The sequence below is a fragment of the Balaenoptera acutorostrata genome, chromosome 8 (assembly GCF_949987535.1).
Source record: "Balaenoptera acutorostrata chromosome 8, mBalAcu1.1, whole genome shotgun sequence".
In the NCBI taxonomy this organism is placed as follows: Eukaryota; Metazoa; Chordata; class Mammalia; order Artiodactyla; family Balaenopteridae; genus Balaenoptera; species Balaenoptera acutorostrata.
In genome coordinates this window covers 57,736,116-57,746,309 of record NC_080071.1, presented here as the reverse complement: position 1 = coordinate 57,746,309, position 10,194 = coordinate 57,736,116, and positions in this window count along the sequence as shown.

Genomic DNA, 10,194 nt, shown 5'->3' with positions numbered 1-10,194 from the left:
GGCTTAAATCTACTCAAACTTTAACTTGAGCAAGGCAGGGCTATTAACTGTCTGGGTTCATGTTCATGAATGCTATTGTAGGTTAGTGTACATTTTATACATTGAGTCACGTAACCTATACCCCAAGGTTATTAATCATAGATGTATCTTTTAGTACTCATATTTAGACACAATTCAAGAGAAATGATGAAATGGATGAGTTTTGATTGGACATATTATCTAACACCTCCTCAAGAAAAAACTATGTAGTGGATGAATTTCTATTGGATATAATTCTGACACTTCCTCACTTTTAGAAATCTCTCCTTCTTCCAGACCCATCCCCAACCAATCTAATATTAACTCATAACCTACCAGCTTCTCAATTGGCTTTGCCCTTCATACCAGTTCTCCATCTCTAAAATTTATCAAAACTTCCCTGTCCTGTGTCCGATTCCTTTCGACTCTTTTGACGGTAGAGTGAAGGCATAATGAATTCTTTAATTTTATCACTCCCTCTGTTCTTGAAAGCCACTCAAAAGAGTCATGTGAAAGTTTGAGGCACCAAGTTACGAGAGCTGAATATTATAGGCCATTGGTTCTTTGTCCACCATAAACTGATAGGGGTGGAATTAAGCTTATGGGAATTGAATGAGATAGAAATGTATGTGTGTATGTGTATGTACACTCATTCAAGAGATATAGAGATAGAAATAGAGATAGAAAAGGAGAGAGAGTGAGAAAGAAAGAGGGAAAGAGGTTTGAGGAGGAGAGTTTTATATATAAGTGGATATAATAATCTTAAAATCTAATAATAGATAGTGAACACAGATTTTGTGACTATCTAGAATGTGTATATATTGGTTAAATTGTTTATTTTCTTCCATGAGTTAAGACCTATTTTTTATTTTCATACTTTGGGGCATGGAAATATAGAGAGGAAAAAAGTAATCCAGTATTTAAAAAAATTACTTCAAACACACACACACATATATATATATATACACATATGTATATACACATACATACATACAAATATGCACATTATATATTCCTGTGAGAATCCAGAAATACTCCCTTGGCCTGAAGACAGATGCTGTCAGCTTAGAGGAAGAATCCTTTCTCCGTAGATGGTGTTCTGGAAGCAATCTTCTTACCAAGGAACAGCAGAAGCCAAGTGTTCCCGTCCCTGGTGCTTTCACCATCCTGACCACTATGTCAGGGCAAGGAACATCTTCCTGGTAGTTCCAGGGAAGCTGCCCCAAAGCAATGGAGACATTTACAGTGGAGACTTCCCTGACTAAGCATCCTGCCTTACCCAGCTTTCTCAGAGTGTGTCGAGAATGCAGTTGGTGCTTTAAATAAGAAAGAAAATTAGTTTGTCAAACCTAGAAGACAACAAGGACCAATAGAATAGAAGTCCAATATATAAAACAATCAAGGAAAAAAGCAAGAAATATTGACTGGACTGTATTATTCTTAAATCAAAAAGGCAAATCAGTGTGAAATGTTAGTGATGGCTCTAATTGTTTAGAGACTTGTGTCTCAACGTCTGAGTTATGGTCTCTGCTCTGTCGTTAACCAGCAAGTTAATGTCCCTGACCCTGAGTTTTCTCACTTTCAAAATAAAGGGATCTAGCAGTGTAACTACTGAAATCTTTTTCCTATTGTATGCTTTTTGATGACAGAACATCATATCAGGTGACTCTGAGAGTTGCTAAACTATTTATCTTGCCACTCTCCTTTATTTTCTCTAGTAGATCCTGATTTATTCTTATTTCAGCATTTTTTAATATGCTAAGCAATTTATGACAAGTTCTGGTTTGGCTTCTGTCAGTCCAAGTTCTCTCTAAATGTTTCTTTTTTTCCCCAAAGTTGAATATATTAGATCCTTGTAATAGACTTTAAATAAATGGCATGGCTAGAAAAAAAAAGTATTAATTGCATCTGGAATCCTTGTCTTAGAATTGTTTTCATAATGAAAGCCTTACTGGAGTTTGTACATGTGTAGAGGAGCATCATAAAGCATTTGGAATTTACTGATGATTTTACTTTATTTGGTTTGCAAAATGCATCCTTAAGTGAGACTGGAGCCTCATTTAATGTGGGATCCTGTTCTAAGTGAATGGAAAATGCAAGGGAAAAATTAAATAAAAGAACAATATAATCAGCTGAAACCAAAATAGATGGGAATTGGGATTGAGACTCTGAGGATAAAGAGGGGTGAGCAAAAGAGTAAGGGTAAATAGCACCAAAAGCATTTAGTAGCCCACATTATTTATTTATTTTTCCTAGCCAATCTGCCTTTCTGTGGGGTCATGGGTAATAAAAGAAATAAAATCAGTAGGTCCTGCTTCCCAAGCAGTAATTCAGAAGTGGCACAATCAGCTAATATTAGACAACTGTGGTTGGCACGGAATGTAATAATAATGTAGTGAGCTGGAAGGGGCCTTAGGAAGGGAGTTGTGCCCAAGATAAACCTAGACAAGCAACCAGTGACCAACAAAGCTTCCAACCAGGGTTTCTGATTGAGATCCAGAGTCATTTTCATCATGCTACTCAACTGAGAAAAAATAAATATAATTAACTTGCAATATGAATAACTCAAAGAAAACAGCTCAAAAGTAGAAGCCAGTGAGATAAAATGGGCTAATTGACAAAATAAATTTCTCCTAGGTTCAGCTCTATTACTAATGGGATTGAATCTGGTCCTTACTGCCTGCCCATAAACCCCTTCTAAAAAACCATATCATGTTGAACCTCCTTACTTTTACCCTAGAACAATTTTAGTCTTTCTTCTGTTAGTCTCATATTTTATCCCACCTCTGCCTTATATTCCACTTTATAGCCCTGCTAACAGTAGTCAACCTAGACCATCCTGCTCTTGAACTGTGGTCACTTTTTAGTTGTGTCCTTGGGCAAGTTGCTTAGTCTCTTTAAGTTCCTATGTTCTTATCTCTAAAATGGGTGATAATAACCACTTCATAGAGTTCTTATAAAAATTAAATGATGCAATACCTGTGGTATTTAAATAGAGTTTCTTTTACATAATAAGTAATTAATAAATGGCAGCTACCATGAATTTGTCATTAGTGGCTTAACTTTTATCCCATTAATTTATCTAAATCACTTTACTTAGACTATTTTCTCTAACCTGCTTTTTGTTTTTGCCGAGGTTGTTCACTAACATAGAACATATGTTCAACAAACATAGCTCTTGCTATGGACCAGGATTAGCTCCGAACCGGAAGCTTTCTGGATTTTTCTCCTGCTGTAGCCCAGCTAGCATTAAAAGTCCCATTTCAGTCTTACTATGTATGAAGTCTTCCCAAATTTCCTAAGAAACACCAAAATTCTTTTCCATACTCAATGTCTGTGCTGCTAAAATGAAACTTTATTGCTTTATTTACCAGTTGCTTAATGGTAACTTTTTTCCCCCTCCTACATCTTCGCTATTACCATAAGTTTCTGAGACAGAAACTTTTCTATAATCTAGCACAATGCTGAGCTCAGGATGGGCAAACAGTACTTGAGTGAATTGTCGATTTATTTTCAAACTGGCTAGATTGGCTAATCTGAACCATTATTGTAAATACTAGATTTCTCAGACTCTTGACTTCTCCATTCAAAACCCTTCCAAATATCAGATTGCAGTTTGGGGTAAAGTAGCCTTTACTCACTTCCATTGCTGTCCTCATTAAAAGACACTATAATGAGATACAGAATTTTGACTTGCATTTTGAAATGGGCTAATCAGTTTTCTATGAGAAAAAATAATGGAAATGTTTTCCCTTTGGAAAACAGGATCTAACATATCATACATGCTTTAGGTATCTATTCAGATTTCAATATCTAGGATACCTATATCTATCTATCTACGTGGAAGATATGGCACTATTTTTAAGGATAAACTTTAGAATTACTTTCTCTTTGTAGATAAGGGAAGCACCCAAATCTTACGTGTGTTGACTAGTTTCTAATGGACCAAACTGTTTAAAACAATCTCTTCAGAAGTTCATTGAAGTACTAGAAGCTGTTAAAAATGATTTCCAATTTTCTAAAAAAAAAAATTTCTTTGCATTCAGATTTAGAAACATTTTAAGTGGGAATTTCTTCTCCTTGGACCAGATCCAAGGCTAAGAAAATAATTATACTCTTTTATTTATTTCTTTTTTTTTTTTTTTCACAATTCTGAAGTTAATGGTATACTTCTTGCAGTTGTGGGCAAGTCAGGTTTCATGTTAGCATACTTCAAATATTATAATAGGGTCCACTAACTATTCTTTTTTTCCATGGAGCTAAACTGTTATATTCCACAGAATTTTATTGAAACCGGAATCTATGAGTCACATTTGAATTCATCTCTTTAAAATACATTGCAACCCTCTATTATTATTTTTTAAACCGTCTTCTCATAAAACAACCCTGGTTAGCCACTTTAATGAGCAATTTTGTCCTTACTTTTATTTCTTAATGAACTTTTCCCTTCTGGCTGTTTCCTGGTCTTATAGTTTATTTTCATTGCTATAGTGACACTGGTCAGGGACAGTTCTGTAAAATTAATCATCACATTAGACCAGGCTTCAGCAAGAATTCCTTTTTGGAGCAAAAGGAAGTTCCATAATCCCACTGGTATATTCTCCTCTGGTGTTTTGCTTCTTTTTTTTTTTTTTTTAACCCAAAAGATTATGTTCCATAAATCAATCGAATACAGCAAGTTTGGGATGGAGTAGAAAATAGAATGACTTTCTAACAAGCCAAAGGTATAAGAAAATTACTTTTCTTCATGTTTATATTATGGTTAGTTAAAAAAGTATCATAAATTATTGTTAAATTAGGTTGCTAAGTATTTTAAGTGAAAACACTCAAGTTACTTATGATTTGTCTAACTTCTTAAGTAAATTTACATAATAAATCAAGATGTCGGTTCAAAGACTTGATGGGGCTAAACATGTTGGTTGACCGCTCAGCTTCTCTTAACCAGAGCTGAATCACAGATTCCAGCAGACATGACTCAAATAAATGATCACTCTTCAGAGACTTGGACTTGAGATGGTTGCCTTTGTGGAACACATTGACTCTGTCTCCAAGTGGTAATGCAGTGATTCCTACTGAAACATTTGTGCGGTTTAGATGAATTTGAGGTGAGCTTTCAAAGTAAGAGAGTAAGAAGGTCTGTAAGCTAAAAGTCAAGGCTAACTGAGTGTTCAACGGTAAATTATTAAGTTAGGTGTCTAGTATCCAGTGGATTAAACAAATCCACTTTATTTCAGGAATTAATTTGGTCAGTGGGAAAAAAAATTGTCCTCACACTTCCTGCTTGCATACAATTCCTAATTCTTTTCATTGCTTAATTGGTTATATTATGAATAAACATTATAACCTATTATTATTGTTGTTTTTCTAAGGAGACTGTTGATTCAGGTAGTTACTTCTTCCATGCAATAGTTCAAAGTTCTTGTGTTTATTGCTCAATCATGGAGAAATCTTGCCACATATTCTTTTATTTGGGATATGTGGAACAATGGCAAATTTGAAATTTCCTCACATCTCTCTGAATGCTAGCCTGATACACAGTGTGAGTGTGTCAGCAGACATATATAATTTAATTGCAAAAAACAAAGCTAAAAAAATAAACCTTATCTACTCATACCTAAGTCTTCTTTTACCCGTAGCCTTTGAATTGTGTGAAATGCTTCTGGGAAGGCAGATACTTTAATACTATTAACAGTAATTTACATAGTCCTGGAAATACATTTTTTAGTTCAATCAGGAAAATAAGTTTTGTTAGTAGGATAGACAGTGAGAGCAAAAAACCAGAAGAGAAAGGTAAACTAGCTGTCGAAGGTAGGTTTCTGCCCTCCCCTATCACTCTGCATCATTTAACTCTGGGGAACCATCATATCCTACTTCTTTTTGTTGGTATTTTTAATGATAACACATGCTGACAAAGGATGCTAGCATCGTATCTGTGTTCTTTTTTTCCCCCCAAATATTGTTGTACTAACAAATAAAAACATTCCCATCTTAACTGCTCATTTTGGCCTGAACAGAGGGTCCACTTGCCAGTAAAAATAGAAAGTGGAGGAAGAGGAAGAAGAGGGAGAAGAGAGAGGCATTTGCTGGCATCTTGCTTTGAACTGTCTCTTGATATTCCATATCTAGATAATGATAGTTGCTGTTCACTGATAGCTTCTCAGAATGTTTTCACTTACAGTATTGGAGTATGAGTTTGAGTCACCAGTTACTGAAACTAGCCAAGTGTAGATAATTGATTCTTTTAAATCTCCAAATTTTTAAAGAAAAATTTTAAACATGCAGCAATGTTGAAAGGAATTTTATAGTAAACACCAATATACTAACATCCAATGATGCAGTTAATGACATTACTAAACTTACTTTATCACATTCTCTATCATTACTCTATCCATTCAGGAATCCATCTTATTTTTGATGCATTTCAAGTTAAATTGCAGGTATAAGTTCAGTTCTTCCTACGTATTTCACTGTACATATAATTAGTAAGTGTTCAATAATTGTTTACAGTTTGTCTCTTGATGTAAAATTTACACACAATGAAATACATAAATCTTAAGTATACATACTCTGAATTTTGATAAATGCATACATCTGTGTAACCTAAACCACTATCAGAAATATACTATTACCATCTCCCTGCAAAGCTCATGTCCCTTCCCAATTCCTGCTCTTAAACTCACAGAGGAAACCACTGTTCTAATTTTTTCCTCCATAGAGTAGCTTTTTCAGTTCTAGAATTTCATACAGTTGGACTCATACACTATATGCTCATGTACGTAAGTTTTCCTTGATTCAGCATAATATTTTTGAGATTTATTCAGTTTGTATGTGGCACTACTTTTGCTCTTTTTTGCTGCTGAGGAATATTCCATTGCATGAATATTCTACTTTTTAGTTCACTCATTCTCCTATTGATGAACACCTTAGCTCTTTCCAATTTTTGACTATTATGAATAAAGCTGCTATGAGTATTCTTATAAAAGTTTTTTTGTCAATGTTTTCATTTCTCTAGAGTAAATGCCCAGGATTGAATTGCTGGCCATCAGGTACGTGTAGGTTTAAATTGTGAGAAACTGCTAGATTTTTTTTCCCCAAAATTGTTGTTGGCTTTGTTACTCATAATATATGAGAGTTTCAATTTCTCTGCATATTCACCATATTTGGGGTTCTCAGTCTTTTCAGTTTTAGCCATTCTAGTGGGTGTGTATTTGTATTTTACTGTGGTATAGTTTGCAATTCCTTGGTGAGTAATGAAGTACAGCATTTTTTAAGCTCTGATTGCTTAATTTGTATAACTGTTCAAATGTTTTGCTCATTTATCATTGGGTTGTTTGTCTCTTTTGTTTTGTAGAAGCTCTTTCTATTTCTTACATACTGTTGTTTGTCAGATACATATTTTGTGATTATTTCCTCATAGTCTGTGGGTTACTTTATTGATGGTGTCTTTTAATGAGAAGGGTTTTTTTTTTAATTTGATAAAGTCTAAATTATCAATTATTTATTTTATGGTTATAGTTTTTTGCTACCTAAGGAATCTTTACATATCTCTAAGTCATGAAGATCTCCTCTGACATTTTGCTTTAAAAGCTTTATGGTTTCAGCTTTTCTTGGCCACACTGCATGGCACGTGGGATCTTAGTTCCCTGACCCGGGATCAAACCCATGCCCCCAGCAATGGAAGCATGGAGTCTTAACCACTGGACTGCCAAGGAAGTCCCGGTATTAGCTTTTATGTTTAGATCTGTGTCCATCTCAAATTAATTTTGTGTATGGTAAGGTAGGGGTTTGAGATTCTTGTTGTTTTTGTATCAGTAACCAGTTATTTCAGCACCATTTGCTAAAAATATACCAGTTGACCCTTGTATAACATGGGTTTGAACTGCACTGGGTCCATTTGTACACAGATATTTTTCAAAAGTAAATACTACAGCACTACACGATCTGAGGTTGGTTCTACTTTGGATACAGAGGGTAAACTATAAGTCATATGTGGATTAACCCCTATGTTGTTTAAGGGTCAACTGTATTTCTTTCGGTTTTGGATTACTTTCTTGCCTTTATCAAAAAAGCAAATAACTGTAAAAATGTGGATTTATTTCTGAGCTCTCTCTTCTATTCCATTTGTCTATTTGTCTAACGTTATGGCAGTGCCACCCTATCTTGGTCACTGTAGCTTTATAACAAGCCTTGAAAATCAAGTGGTGTAAGTCCTCAACACTTCTTTTTTTTCAGGATTGCTTTGGCGATTATAAGTCCTTTGTACTTCATATAAATTTTTTTTTAACATCCTTATTGGAGTATAATTGCTTTACAATAGTGTGTTAGTTTCTGCTTTATAACAAAGTGAATCAGCTATACATGTACATATATCCCCATATCTCCTCCCTCTTGTGTCTCCCTCCCACCCTCCCTATCCCACCCCTCTAGGTGGTCACAAAGCACCGAGCTGATCTCCCTGTGCTATGTGGCTGCTTCCCACTAGCTATCTATTTTACATTTGGTAGTGTATATATGTCAATGCCACTCTCTCACTTTGTCCCAACTTACCCTTTCCCTGCCCTTTGTCCTCAAGTCCATTTTCTATGTCTGCGTCTTTATTCCTGTCCTGCCACTAGGTTCTTCAGAATCATTCTTTTTTCTTTTTTTTAGATTCCATATATATGTGTTAGCATACTGTATTTGTTTTTCTCCTTCTGACTTACTTCACTCTGTATGACAGACTCTAGGTCCATCCACCTCATTACAAATAACTCAATTTTGTTTCTTTTTATGGCTGAGTAATATTCCATTGTATATATGTACCACATCTACTTTATCAATTCATCTGTCAATGGACACTTAAGTTGCTTCATGTCCTGGCTATTGTAAATAGAGGTGCAATGAACTTTGTAGTACAAGACTCTTTTTGAATTATGGTTTTCTCAGGGTATATGCCCAGTAGTGGGATTGCTGGGTCGTATGGTAGTCCTATTTTTAGTTTTTTAAGGAACCTCCATAAAGTTCTCCATAGTGGCTATATCAGTTTACATTCACACCAACAGTGCAAGAGGGTTCCCTTTTCTCCACACCCTCTCCAGCATTTATTGTTTGTAGATTTTTTGATGATGGCCATTCTTACTGGTGTGAGGTGATACCTCACTGTAGTTTTGATTTGCATTTCTCTAATGATTAGTGCTGTTGAGCATCCTTTCATGTGTTTGTAGGTAATCTGTATATCTTCTTTGGAGAAATGTCTATTAAGGTCATCAGTCCATTTTTGGATTGGGTTGTTTGTTTTTTTTGATATTGAGCTGCATTAGCTGCTTGTATAATTTGGAGATTAATCCTTTGTCAGTTGCTACATTAGCAAATATTTTCTCCCATTCTAAGGGTTGTCTTTTCATCTTGTTTATGGTTTCCTTTGCTGTGCAAAAGCTTTTAACTTTCATTACGTGCAATTTGTTTCTTTTTGCTTTTATTTACATTTCTCTAGGAGGTGGATCAAAAAGGATCTTGCTGTGATTTATGTCATAGAGTGTTCTGCCTATGTTTTCCTCTAAGAGTTTTATACTGTCTGGCCTTACCTTTAGGTCTTTAATCCATTTTGAGTTTATTTGTATGTGTGGTGTTAAGGAGCATTCTAATTTCATCCTTTTACATGTAGCTGTCGAATTTTCCGAGCACCACTTATTGAAGAGGCTGTCTTTTCTCCATTGTATATTCTTGCCTCCTTTATCAAAGATAAGGTGACCATATGTGCGTGGGTTTATCTCTGGGCTTTCTATCCTGTTCCATTGATCTATATTTCTGTTTTTGTGCCAGTACCATACTGTCTTGATTATTGTAGCTTTGTAGTATAGTCTGAAGTCAGGGAGCCTGATTCCTCCAGCTCCGTTTTTCTTCTCAAGATTGCTTTGGCTATTAGGGGTCTTTTGTGTTTCCATACAAATTGTGAAATTTTTTGTTCTAGTTCTGTGAAATATGCCATTGATAGTTTGATAGGGATTGCATTGAATCTGTAGATTGCTTTGGGTAGTATAGTAATTCTCACAATGTTGATTCTTCCAATCCAAGAACATGGCATATCTCTCCATCTGTTTGTATCATCTTTAATTTCTTTCATCAGTGTCTTATAGTTTTCTGCATACAGGCCTTTTGTCTCCTTAGGTAGGTTTATTCCTAGGTAATTTATTCTTT